We start from the raw sequence: 12,508 nt of genomic DNA on the forward strand, positions 1-12,508 counted from the left end.
CTATCTTAAAATTTGGAATTGGCCCCAGGCAGATGGTGGTCCCTGGGGCTTCTGCAAGACTCAGGAGGGAGGTCCGTGCAGCCCCGTCCTTACTTGAAAAAAGCCCCAGGGAGCTGGTGGTCACTGGGGCCCATGAGCGATCTATGCGCCCCCACTAAATATGTTTGGAATGTAGCCCTGGGGAGGTGCTGGTCTCCAGGACTTAACAAAAAATCACAGCTGCAGTCGGGCCTCGTGAATTACTAAAGCGCATCGGAGCGAGCGCACTGTATTTCAGCCCCAGGGCACTTCCAGAGAAAGAGAGGAGCCAACGCGCTCCTCCTCGTGCCCCCGGGGCACCCGAAACAGCCTCTGTTGACAAAACGCAGAGCACGAGTGCTCCTGTCGTGCCCCCGGGGAGCGCCCCCGGAGCACTGGCAGGCACCGACTTTGGTGCCCGGCTCCTTCTCGACAGCCGGGCGGGCCGCCGCGTACAGTTGGAGGCCGGGCGGAGGGAAGGAAACCTCATTGGAGGTTCCCTCCGGCCCCAAGGAGGCCGTCCTGCTTCTCCGTGACAGCGGGCAGAGCGGAAGCCTCGCCGGAGGCCCCCTGCACCGCCAGTCCTCGGTTTGGCCCTTGTGTGGGCCAGTATTGAGCTTTGGGTCTCCCCCCCTTTTGTGAAGGGCCAGTTAGAGCCCATGGGGAGCCCTACAAGGACAGCGGGTCCCAAAAGGGGCCCACCCTTGAAGCGAGGGGGTGTGTGGCGCCACCCTCCTCCTTGCATTGCATACCGGATTGTGGCCCCCTCATGAGGGCCGGTGAAGGCCTGGGGGGCCCCCAGTGATCACAGGCCCCAGGAGGGGCCAATTAGGAGTATAGAGGGAGTGCGTGCCACCTCCTTCTCCCCACAATTGCCAGGGAGGCCCCCACGTTGTGCAGAAGAGCACCAGGGGCCCCTTCTTTGTTCCTCTAGGCACTGGAGGTGCCGGCTCCATCAAAGTAGGTACTTTTAGAGGACTCATGTATTTAAAATCCAAATTCTGCCTAAAGACTTTGCTGATTGATTTATGTTACCTTCCTGTTTGATGATGCTTTTACATATGTGTGCAAATGTTCCTTTTATGGACATGACTTGCTAATATGTTTTTCTACCTTGCCATATGTTTTCTAATGTTCCTACTATGGGCATTTTATGATATCTTATGACAAGTGCTTTGGTGTAATAACGTGTTTCCTGACTACTGCTAGTTTGCAGAGTAACTAATGTGTAACGTTCTGACAACTGCTAAGGTAGCAGGATAGTACTGATATGTGATGTTTGGTCTGATAATTGCGTTGTATACAATACAGTATATTTTCATATAACCTGGTGTTGTGTTTCCTTTGTGGTGAGGATATTGCATCACATGTGTTGTGTGTGTTGTGCAAACGCTTTACACATTGCCTCTGGGATAGGCCTGACTGCTCGTGCCAAGCTACCAAGGGTGTGAGCAGGGGTTATCCTGGAGGTTTAACTCCCTTACCTTGACTAGAGTGGGTAAGTTCTGCCTGGCTGAGGTGCATACCCTAGCCAACCAGAAACCCCATTTCTAACATTGGTCGTCAGCAGTGAGGATAGGACTTGCGCTTGCACAATACCATTGTGACTCATTATTTCAATACAAGGATTGCGTTTAGACCATCACATTTGGCTTCTCCTAATTTTCTCTCTTTGGTCATTTTTCCTGTTTTCAGTTCTCACTCTTGGGTATTGTGGTTGTCACATTTGTGTTTTTTTTACATTTTCAAGATGGGGCTTACCTTTGATTTAGAGGACGGCCGTTTTACACTCAGGGGGAATTAGAGGGGCTCTGTAGAGAGAGAGGGCTGCCTGTAGAAGGGGACCTCAGGAGATCTCTGAATTTCTTTGATGTATTCCCAGGGAGGGAGTGTGCTTAGGGGGTGCCCGGGGGATCCTGAGTGCAGCGAGGGTTCCTAATGGGAGGGCTCCCAGACCTCAAACCTAGAGAGTGGTAGAGAGACTGATCAGGAGGGTGAGAATGACCGGGTGGGGACGCCAGTTGACAGGGAAGGTCTCAGTGATAGGGAGTCCCTTGCTGGGTCCAGTGTAAGAAGGAGGGCTACCTCTCATTACTTGACGCCTGATGAGCTAAGAGATAGGCGGGAAGAGAGGGACCTGAAGTTACAGTTAGCGCGCCTAGCTGTTGAGGAGAGAAAGGCTGAGGTAGAGAAGGCCTTAGTACAGGAGAGGATGGCAGAGGCAGAGAGTGTCAAAGTCCAGCTCACCTGAGTCCTTGTTCAGTTCTGATGGAGGTTGAAGACAATCCGACCCCACCCTGAAACTGCTTGTTCCAGCACACTAGTTTTTAAAACAGTGCACTAAGAACAGAAGCTCAAGGGAAGGGGGGAAGTGGATAAAATAAAATAAAGAGACAACAGCGTTCTTGCGTTTCCACTGTTGAAGTGCTGCACAAATCTGCGGCCCTCTCTGACTTCGGTAGAAACTGGTGCCTAATGAAACATAAACAAAGAACAGATAAGTACATCCTATTCCTAACTGGGTTCCTGACTATCCCTTTTTTTATTAGAAATTTTCTTCTAAAAGTACCTCTTGGATCCTGGTCTCTAGTTTCCAGGTTTGGAATGTGTTACTGCTCTGGGATGTGCTTTCTATTACTCTAAAGCTTCTAAAACATTAAACAAATACCGTTATCAGAATTATCAATATCAAACATTCATCTTAATATAACTAAAGCCTAAATTGCCAATAGCAGACTCACTTTTCCCATATTTCCAGAATCTTTTATAAAACAAATACTGTACTTTTACGTCAAAATACAGCATGTAATTTGTGCAAGTCCTTGATTTACTGTTTGCCTTGCTGTTAATGGTTTCCACGGTTCGATTCTTAAAAGTTCCATAAAAAACTTTTTGCTTCACAAAGTTCCGCAAAGTATTGTTGTAACAAAGAGTTTGAATCACAATGTTCGTGGAAGGTATCTTGTTTCAAATTGTCTATACACGAATCCAGAAATTGTTGTCAAAGTTCTTTCAGGTAATAAAAGTTTTGCACTTACTTGTTGCTGGCAAGAGATACTGATCAGTCTAACCTTGTCTTCTTTCTCTTTTGCAGGTTGCTTGTAGGAGAGAGGCTGAGGCAAGGAGGAACCGGAAACCGGAAGAAGGAAGAGCCAGCAGCTGCGCCCATTGAAGCCAATGAAAGTCTGTAGAGAGCAGGAGTGCCAGCGCCGAGGGATCTGTCCTCAGGTAAGCGGGAGGTAGACGAGCACAAGCACTGGGCGAGGCTCGAGGGCTGCCTTTTATAGACAGGGCTGGGTGTGGTCCTCACATGCTGCACATGTTCTTGAAAGGTGTGCAGAGTTTCAGTTATTATGCAAATGAGTTAAATTAACACATGGCCTAGAGAGGAGTGTTTTAAAGAAGCCTTGGTAAAAGCAAGGCCCAATGTGTAAAAAAAACAGCACATTAAACAACATACACAGAAGCCTAGGGGGGGGGAAGGTGAGATAACAAGAAAGGCTTTCAATAGTAAGTTTAAAAGGGAGCTATTACAGAACCCACTAGTGCAGTGAGAGGGGACATGCTCTTTGCTGTGCACAAACCCTAACAGAGAGGGCCTTTGCCAGAGAAAGACTCACTCTAGAGCGCAGTCTGAAGGTTCTGGGCTCACCAGCACTGCAGGTGGAGTCCAGTGGTGGCGGCAATGTAGAGTGCTGTAGCAAAGATGTTCCTCACATACCCATAGATCTGATACCTAGGTTCCAAGGGGGGGGGGTGACATACGTCAGTGGTTAAAGGAACATGAGAGGGCTCTGGTACAGCGCTGGATACCTGAGAAGGATTGGGGGACTGGCCTAGGGAGCTTTATTCCCAAGGAGGGGAGGGATGCCCTACTGACTAGAAGAAAGTGAAAGGGAGGGGTACTCCACTGACTGTGAAGTATGGTTTTTCCCCTGAGGAATACAGAAAGAGATTCAGGGGCAGTAAGAAACTGTCCCACCAGTCTTGGGAGGAGTTTGTGGAGGATTGCTGCATTGCACTAGATGGATGGGTGAAGGGTAGCACAGTAAACAATTTTGAGGAGCTGTTTAATCTGATTGTCAGAGAGCTCCTGCTTTGTTGTTGTTTTTCAGAGTTATGCCAACACTTGTCAGCGTGTGAGCTCTCTGATCCTAGAGAGCTTGCCAAGGCGATGGACTTCTGGTTGCGTACCACAGGGTCTGGTGTGGCATTAGGGGGTGTTCCTAATGAGAGGGGTCTAGGTGTTTCCCAACCGGGTGTGGTGGGAAAGGCTTGTGTCCCAGGTAGGTCCCAGTGTAATAAGAGGGGTTCGGGATCCCATGTCTTATCTCAGAGGAGAGGGAGTGGGGGTGGGCTGTGTCCCAGGATGTCCAAGACCCGGTCTCATGGCTTGGTTGGTTCCATGAGTGGACGCCAGGATGGGAGCCTAGCCTGCACCGTAGGGCCAGCTGCTCAGAGGGATCCCACTTTGCCAGTAGAACTTGGGCGGGTGGCTGGTGATAGCGTTCCGCAGGTTCTGTTGTCTGGTAATCTCACTCCAGAGTGGAGGAGGTGGAAATCCAGGCGTAGGGTTGAGAGGGTGCTGCAGGCCCCAGTGGAGAACCTGGAGGGTCAGGGGTCAGCTCTGAGAACAGAGCCCCCCAGGAATGACCTTGGTGAGACCATCTCTGGGCTGGAGGGAATCCAGACTCTGTCAGATTGCCAGAGGTCAGGAGACCTGCGCCAGCCAGACTCCTGTATGGCCCTTGGGGAAGGTGTTTCCCTGGTGGAGGGTAGGTGTGCCCCCCAGGAAGTCCTGGTGCGCCAAGCAATGGTTCAACCGCAGGGTGGTGAATCTGGGTTGGGTGATCAGGTTCAGGGTGTAAACCCCGACCTGATGGGGAGAAGGTGTGCTTCCAAGGAAGTCCTGGTGCGCCAGGCAGTGGTTCAACCGCAGGGTGGTGACTCTGGGTTGAATTGCCAGATTCAGGGGGTAAACTCTGATCTGGTAGGGGGTAGGTGTGCTCCGAAGGAAGTCCTGGGTTGCTGGGCAATGGTCCAGTCTAAAGGTGTCGTCCCTGGACCAGATAGACAGGTTCAGGTGGTAAAGTCTGATCTAGTTGGGGGGCGGTTAGTGTGCTCACCCCCTGTGTGAAACTTCTAGGGCTTCTCCCGAGGTGGGGAGACGCAGGACTCTGGAAGTGGGGTTCAGGGAGGGGGAAGCTCGCCCGGACCCCAGTTCAACCGAAGGGTGTGTGGCAAGTCAGAAAAACATATCAGCATGTCATGCCCCTAAAAGCAACATTAGCATACATATATAAAACATCATAAAAATAGGTAGGCAACATATAAATCAATAATGTCCAGATAAGGAACTTATGACATATATATGCCCTTTGAAAGTACCTAGTTTTCATGATGAGGCACTTCCAGTGCCATGAGGAGATAACAACGGGCCCCGGCGATCCTGTGTGCATAAACCGGGCCGTTTACGTCAGGGGAAGGGGACGGCACGCACCCCCTCTGTTTCCTCAATATCGGGCTCCTCCTGGGGCCCAGGATCTCAGAGGGGACCCGTGCCTCAACTGGGCAACCAGAGGGGGGGCCAAAGCCAACACCACGATTGGGGAAGGAGGGGGGCACCACAGATCCCCTCTGGTTCATAATGGGCCCACGATCTCTGGGGCACCCCGTGTGCCTCCACTGGCCCTCCAAAAAGGGGAGGCAAAACAATGCCAACCAATGAGGAGGGCCACAGAGGGGGGACCTCACCCGACTCTTGAGGGGCCCCCAAAACCTAATAGAGGACCACACGGTGTGGGGCACCTCCGGTGAGGCTTCCACCCCTCCGGCGTGCTCAGGAAATGGCTTGGGCTCCCCAGTGGCAGGGGGAACCTCCGATTAGGCTTCCTTCCCCCCTACCCCTGCTCTACACAGTAGAGGCTCCGGTGGGGTGGGGTGGGGATGGGAACATCGGACGAGGTTTTCCTCCTCACCCAGCATCTCCTTCCTTTGAATCGGTCCACCTGGGCCGCGGCGGTGTGCAGGCACTGAAGCAGGTGCCTGATTGTGCCCCGCGGGTGCTCTGCAAAGCACACTTTTCCCCGGGGGCATTATAGGAGTGCGCTCGCTCCTGTTCTCTAATCGATAGTGCCCTGGGGTACAGAGGCAGCATGTCACTCACGTTCGGGAAATTTTGAACACCCGGGTCACGGTGGTGAAGCTTGGCAATCGATAAGCGCTTTAGCAAGCGCGCCGCTGGTAAAACGAAAGCACTCTCAAGGCGCTTGAAGATAATTATAGCAGAGCGCTCCTCCCAGCGCTCACACAAACGTTGGCGAGGCGCCTTCCAGGCGCTAAGAGGTGGAATGAAGCACTCCTCGTGCTTTAAGTAGTTGCAGGGGTCAGGGGCCACAGCATCTTCCCCCGGGGGGAACAAAATTAAGGAAAACAAAGGAGCACAGGTGGCAGTGCCCAGCAGCAGGCCAGCACAAGGGGTGCTGGTGAGTCCTTCCAAATGTCTCCAAATTGCGGGGAAAACTCCCCTGTACTTATCCTCAGTTTTACAGTGTGTTACAAAGGAAGGGGAGAGGAGGTTCCAACCAGTTACAGCTGGTTCTGGGAGTGCTCCCTCTCTCCTCCATCACAGGCTCCAAACATCAGTTGGTGGTAAACAACCCTATTGTGTGAGGCCAGGGCACAGCCTTTACAAATGGAGGTGTGTGCTGCCTCTCCCTTCTCTCAGCCCAGGAAGACTATTCATCATGTTGATACACCTCTGTGACACCTCCACACTCCCTGTGTAAAGGCTGTCTGAAAAGTATATACAAAGCCCGACTGACACTCTGCCCAGACGTGGATTGGAGTCAAGCTGCAAAACACCATAGTCATAAGCAAAGAGAAATGCTCAGTTTCTAGAAGTGGCACTTCTGTAATAGTAATAACAAATCCACTTACACCAGTAAGCAGCATTTCTTATCACCATTACAACCATACCCTACCCCTCATAAATCAGATAATACCCCCTACCCATCAGGCAGGGCATTTCTTATGCAATCCTATGAAAAGGCAGCACTCACAGCAGTGAGACACCAAGTTAGGCTGTTTGTCACTACCAGGACAGGCCACGCAACCTGGCACATGTCCTGCCTTCTGCATACATGGCACCCTGCCTATAGGGCTAGCTAGGGCGTACCTTAGGGGTGACTTGCATGTAGTAAAAGGGGAGTTCTGGGCCTGGCAGGTAAATTTAGATGCCAGGTCCCTGTGGCAGAAAACTGCGCACACAGGCCCTGTGCTAGCAGGCCCGAGACAGGTTTGAAAGTCTACTTCACTGGGTGGCGCAAGCAGCACTGCAGGCCCACTAGTATTATTTAATTTACAGGCCCTGGGTATAGAGATACCACTGTACAAGGGACTTATAGGTAAATTAAATATGCCAATTAGGTATAAGCCAATCATATCAACTTTAGATGGGAGAGCATCTGCAATTTAGCACTGGTCAGCAGTGATAAAGTGCTCAGAGTCCTAGAGCCAACAGCGAGAGGGAAGAAAAACAAGGAGGAAGGAGGCAAAAAGACTAGGGATGACCCTGCATAAGGAAAAGAGTCCAACAGGCGTTTATATTTCTATGACAAGTGCAGAAGTGTGATTCCTGACTACTGCTTATGTTGCAAAATACTAAGTAACCTGTGTGTTATATGTGTCTACTGCTAGTTCCACAGAGTAACTAATGTGTAACGTTCGGACAACTGCTAAGGTAGCAGGATATTACTGACATGTTGTACTTGGTCTAATAATTGTGTTGTGTACAATACAGTATATTTTCATATAACTTGGTGTTGTGTCTCCTTTGTGGTGGGGATAGTGCATCACGTGTGTTGTGTGTGTTGTGCAAACGCTTTACACATTGCCTCTGGGATAGGCCTGAGTGCTCATGCCAAGCTACCAAGGGTATGAGCAGGGGTTATCTTGGACGTGTAACTCCCTTGCCCTGACTAGAGTGGGTGGTTTCTGCCTATCCTAGGTGCGTACCCTAGCCAACTAGAAACCCCATTTCCAACAAGGAGTGTCCATGATCTGCACTGGTGATGCAGGAGCAACAGTTTATCAGGGTTTTTTTCAAATTGTCCTTTCAGAATTAGCCTTTACATTAACATCATTACCTAATGAGTGATGAGCTATATGCCAAAAATGCAAGGAATCTTGCGTAATGGACTTTCCAGGGAGTTGGACAGTCACCTTGTCTCCTTTGCTGGTTATGACATGGTTATGACATGGAATGGTTCAACATCAAATGGAGTATCAGAAATATGTTTTCTTAGCCATTAGGCATGCAGTCAATCTTTTCTAGTGAAAATAATATCTTTTGCATGTTATTGCTTGTCTGTATAGGCCTTCATTTTCCTTTTACGATCCAAGTCTTTGGAAGGGTTTTCTTTCGTAGGACTTGATATTGTCTTGGTCCATTGAGGTTGGTATTGTTCTCCTGAACATCAAAGTTGCAGGGCTTTCACCTGTAGTTGAGTGAGAAGTCGAACGGTAAGCTCACAGGGTAGAATTCAAAACACTTTTAAGATCAGCTTTCCCACTACGATATGCTGAACAGCTTTCTTTAATGTACTCATGAAACATTCAACAAGGCCATTGGTCTGTGTCTAAAGAAGTGTGCTCTTCTGATGCTTCACATTGAGATGGCTGAACTATGGACTGTTGAAAGGTGGGCCGTTATCAGATTTTAAAATCGTAGGAATACCCCAGGTCGCTAAGATTCTGTCTAATTTCTCGATAAAACTGGAGTATTCATCAACAATCACCATCAGGTGATGTCCATTGTCAAGAGGATCAAAAAAGTCAAAAGCAATTCTTTCCTATACATGCTTTGGCAACTCTGACATGCTTAAGGGATGTTGAGTGGTGTTTGATGGCAGGCAGTTGCATAGATGGCAGGCCTTCAACTCTTTTTCAACCCTTTCATTGAGATGAGGAAACCAGACTTGGTCTCACAGAGCTTCTTTTGTGGTAATGATTCCATAATGTCCTTCATCTGCAATTCAATTATCTGTTGTTGCAGACTCTCTGGAATAACAATTCTTGAATCCCTCAGGATAATGCTTTCTCATGTCACTGACAGTTCATCTTTTTTTAACTTCTGGTATTCACTGTCACTGACAAGAGTGTTTTGGTTCCAAGACTGCTGTATAATAATGTCTTAGGACCTTGACTTGTGGCAGTGATAATTTGCTCAAATGAAATGGCAGCAGGTGTGTTTGATTTCACAATGAAGTTTATGTAGGCTTCAGCCGTCTTGGAAGAGGTACCATGGACACTGTATGAGCACTCTGGAAAAGTAGTCGGAAGGAATTTAATCTTTCCCTGGATGGTGTACAATGGTTTTGTTGTATTCTTTTAATCATAGACCCCAATGTGAAATGCAGGAAGGCATCTTGGCCTTTGGGTTGCTAAAGATGGTCAGCAATGCTCGATGATCTGTCACAAGCATAAAAGGCTTTCTGTATTAGAACATGTAGACATTTTCACAAGCCCACACCACTATTAAACTTTCTTTATCAGGTTGTGAATAAGAATGTTCATTTTGGGACAAATGTTTGATTGCATATGCCACAAATATATCTTCGAGCATTTGGGTGTGCGTTGTGCTGTGCAAGGATTGCACCTAACCTGACAGGGGGAGCGTCAACAACAACCTCTGTATTTTAAATTTGGATTAAAATATGCCATTTCAGTAGCGTTCTCAATAGCTTGTTTGCTTTTCCTAAAACTTTGCTCGCATTCATGTGACCAATGGAAGGAAACTTTTTTTTTTGTCAAGTCTCTCAAAGGAGCACTCACAGTAGCAAAGTCTCGTAGGTATCTGGATCAGTAACTGGCCATGCCAAGGAATGAATGTAAAATGGAAACATCTTGTGGGGCAGTTGCAGTTCACAACATGTGTACTTTAGCTGGATCAGGTGTCATAACCCCTTCAGAAAAGGCATGGCTAAAGAACATTAGCTTTGTTTTATTGAATTCACATTTCTCAGCATTCAAAGTTAACCCGCATCAACCAGTATATGACACTCTTGCTTGAGAGCTTTAGCATGCTTGTCCTGTGTAGCTCCAAAAATGAATATACCATCACTATAGTACCAGTGGGCGGAACTCATGGAGTTTTACCCTGTGGAATTCCGCAGAGTTACATAAAAACTCCTTGGTGGTGTTCCGCCCAGCATTAGCATTCAGAAAGACATTCAACATATCAGAGGACATACATCCAGTGTGCTAAACAGGTCAAGCACCTTACCGAAAAGAACATACACATGCCATGATAGTGGAGAGTATGATAACATATTAATAGGAGAAACATGGACAAAGTCATATTATCAACATCGGAGAGCTATCCACCAAAGCACATTGCAAAGGCACAGGTGCACAAATGCAACTATAGACACACAAGAGGTGGCTAATGTTCCTGTATAATCAGAAACCTCCCCATCCCAATATCTGAGAGGGATACGAACCCCCCAAAATAATCAGAATGGCAGAGTACTCACAATCGGGGAAGCTGCAGTGGCGGGGCTCTCCTCCTCTAGAAGGCCCCATCCACAAAGACACTGTTCTTGCTGAGGCAGCACAAGTAGAAGCCCCCACTGTCAAACTCGTACCCCCCCAGGTGCCGCCCTGAATATCTCCAGGTGGTGACAGGAGAAAAAGCTTGAGTGGCCCATTCTGATGTCCACTAAGCCCTGAACCGAGTTTCTGCCTGATGCTAACATTGGTGCGTTTTCTAATCAGGTACTCAAACTTGCGCCTCTCCAGGTGCACCTAGCCTAGGGAAGAGTCCTAGGAGAGACAACCTGGCAGACCAATCAAAGGGGCCAAATAAGCTGAAGTCTAGGAGCTTTGCCCAATTAGAGCATGGCTCCAGTTTATTGATGAACTACAGGGTTAGGTATAAACGGAGCTCAATCCAAATGTGACCCTTAAGAGGAAGACCTTGCCTCTCAAGAACTGTGTGCAAAACAAGGGGGATGCTTCAGATTTTACATAGATGTCCTAGAAGATAGACAACTATGCATACATAGGGCTACTTCTCTCACCCCACCCCTTCCTTGCTAACCCCCTTCTTTCTGCTAGCGTACTGACAAGAACAATATTTGCACCTCCTGCATTTACATTACACACAATACCCTTTCCAGCAGGTGGTCTATTTGATTTCATAAAAATGAGTAGTCCTTTCATTCACCCAGGGATGAAGGGTAAAATCAGCGTCAATTTGATGTAGTATAAATCAGTGTCATGCAGATGGTACTCCGATAATTCACACCTTCATGGCTTCCTGATATTGAGCATGAAAAACCCATTGAGTATCGTCAACTCCAGTAGGTCTCACACACTGTATGCTGCTTCGACATAAAGAAAATTATAACATTGACTGCCACCTGTGGGTTCCCTTTGCCCCTGGCCCCCAAAATCCCTTTGGATGTCAGTATGCAATTGATCAGATGAACAAAATAAATATGGGTAACTCCCATCTGGGGTACCCCATCAGGACAGAGCGAGGTGTCATGCATCCCTGGCTTCGTCACAAAGCTCTCTCCCTTTGCACTTCCTAACAGCATGAGTGCCTGTGTCCTCAGAGCCAATGCCATAAGTCACAACCAACTAAGGTGCCCACCGGCTTAAGCAGTGCATCAGATCTATATAATCTATAACAGAAACAAGTTTCTCCTTTTTTCACTTGACTTTCACGCCCGACGTATCTGCGGCCTGTAAGTGGTGTGGCCTCCAGGAAACAGTTACAAGGGTGTACATGCTCCTTACTGGACATGGTTACCTTGGGCCCCTGATGCAGAAACAAGGAACTGGAGACTTATCTGCTCAACGTTCTTCTCTTTTGCACTGGTGCATGTGCCTGTTGTGTCTCTCTGAAGCGCCAGCTCTTTTTTTCACAAGAATCACTCTATTAAAGTGTCTCAGTGCAGCAATGAATGACATTGGGCTGCAGTCACCATTTGTCAGTGCTGTAGTGATCAAATTATAAAGTTGTAATTGTATTTATATAGTGCTTACTACCACTGATGAGGTGTCCAAGCACTTTTTAATGAGTAGCATGCTACTCTGGAACCCAAAAGGATTCAGGTGAATTAGTATAGTGAAATATGAGTTAATTTGCGTAGCGGACCTGTGAGTTTTTTAGATTGAATTAGGCTAATGGAGAGATAGAAGAAGAAATACTCTTCAAAGTGATAATTGGGAGATCGTAGTAGTAAGATGAGGTTTGGGATGAGTAAAAGGAGAGATGGAGGAGGGATACATGAGGTAAGAATTTAGAAAGGGTTGTAAGGGAGATCCTATTAGTAAAATGAGGTTTGGGGTGATCAAGGAGGGATAGAGGAGGGAGGAGTCTTAAAAGGATTTACCAAAGAGGGAGAAGCACATGTGGGAGAGAACAACAAAGACCACAGGGGTGGGAGGAGATTGCAGGAGAAGAAGCACAGGACGGAGA

The sequence above is a fragment of the Pleurodeles waltl genome, chromosome 6 (assembly GCF_031143425.1).
Source record: "Pleurodeles waltl isolate 20211129_DDA chromosome 6, aPleWal1.hap1.20221129, whole genome shotgun sequence".
In the NCBI taxonomy this organism is placed as follows: domain Eukaryota; kingdom Metazoa; phylum Chordata; class Amphibia; order Caudata; family Salamandridae; genus Pleurodeles; species Pleurodeles waltl.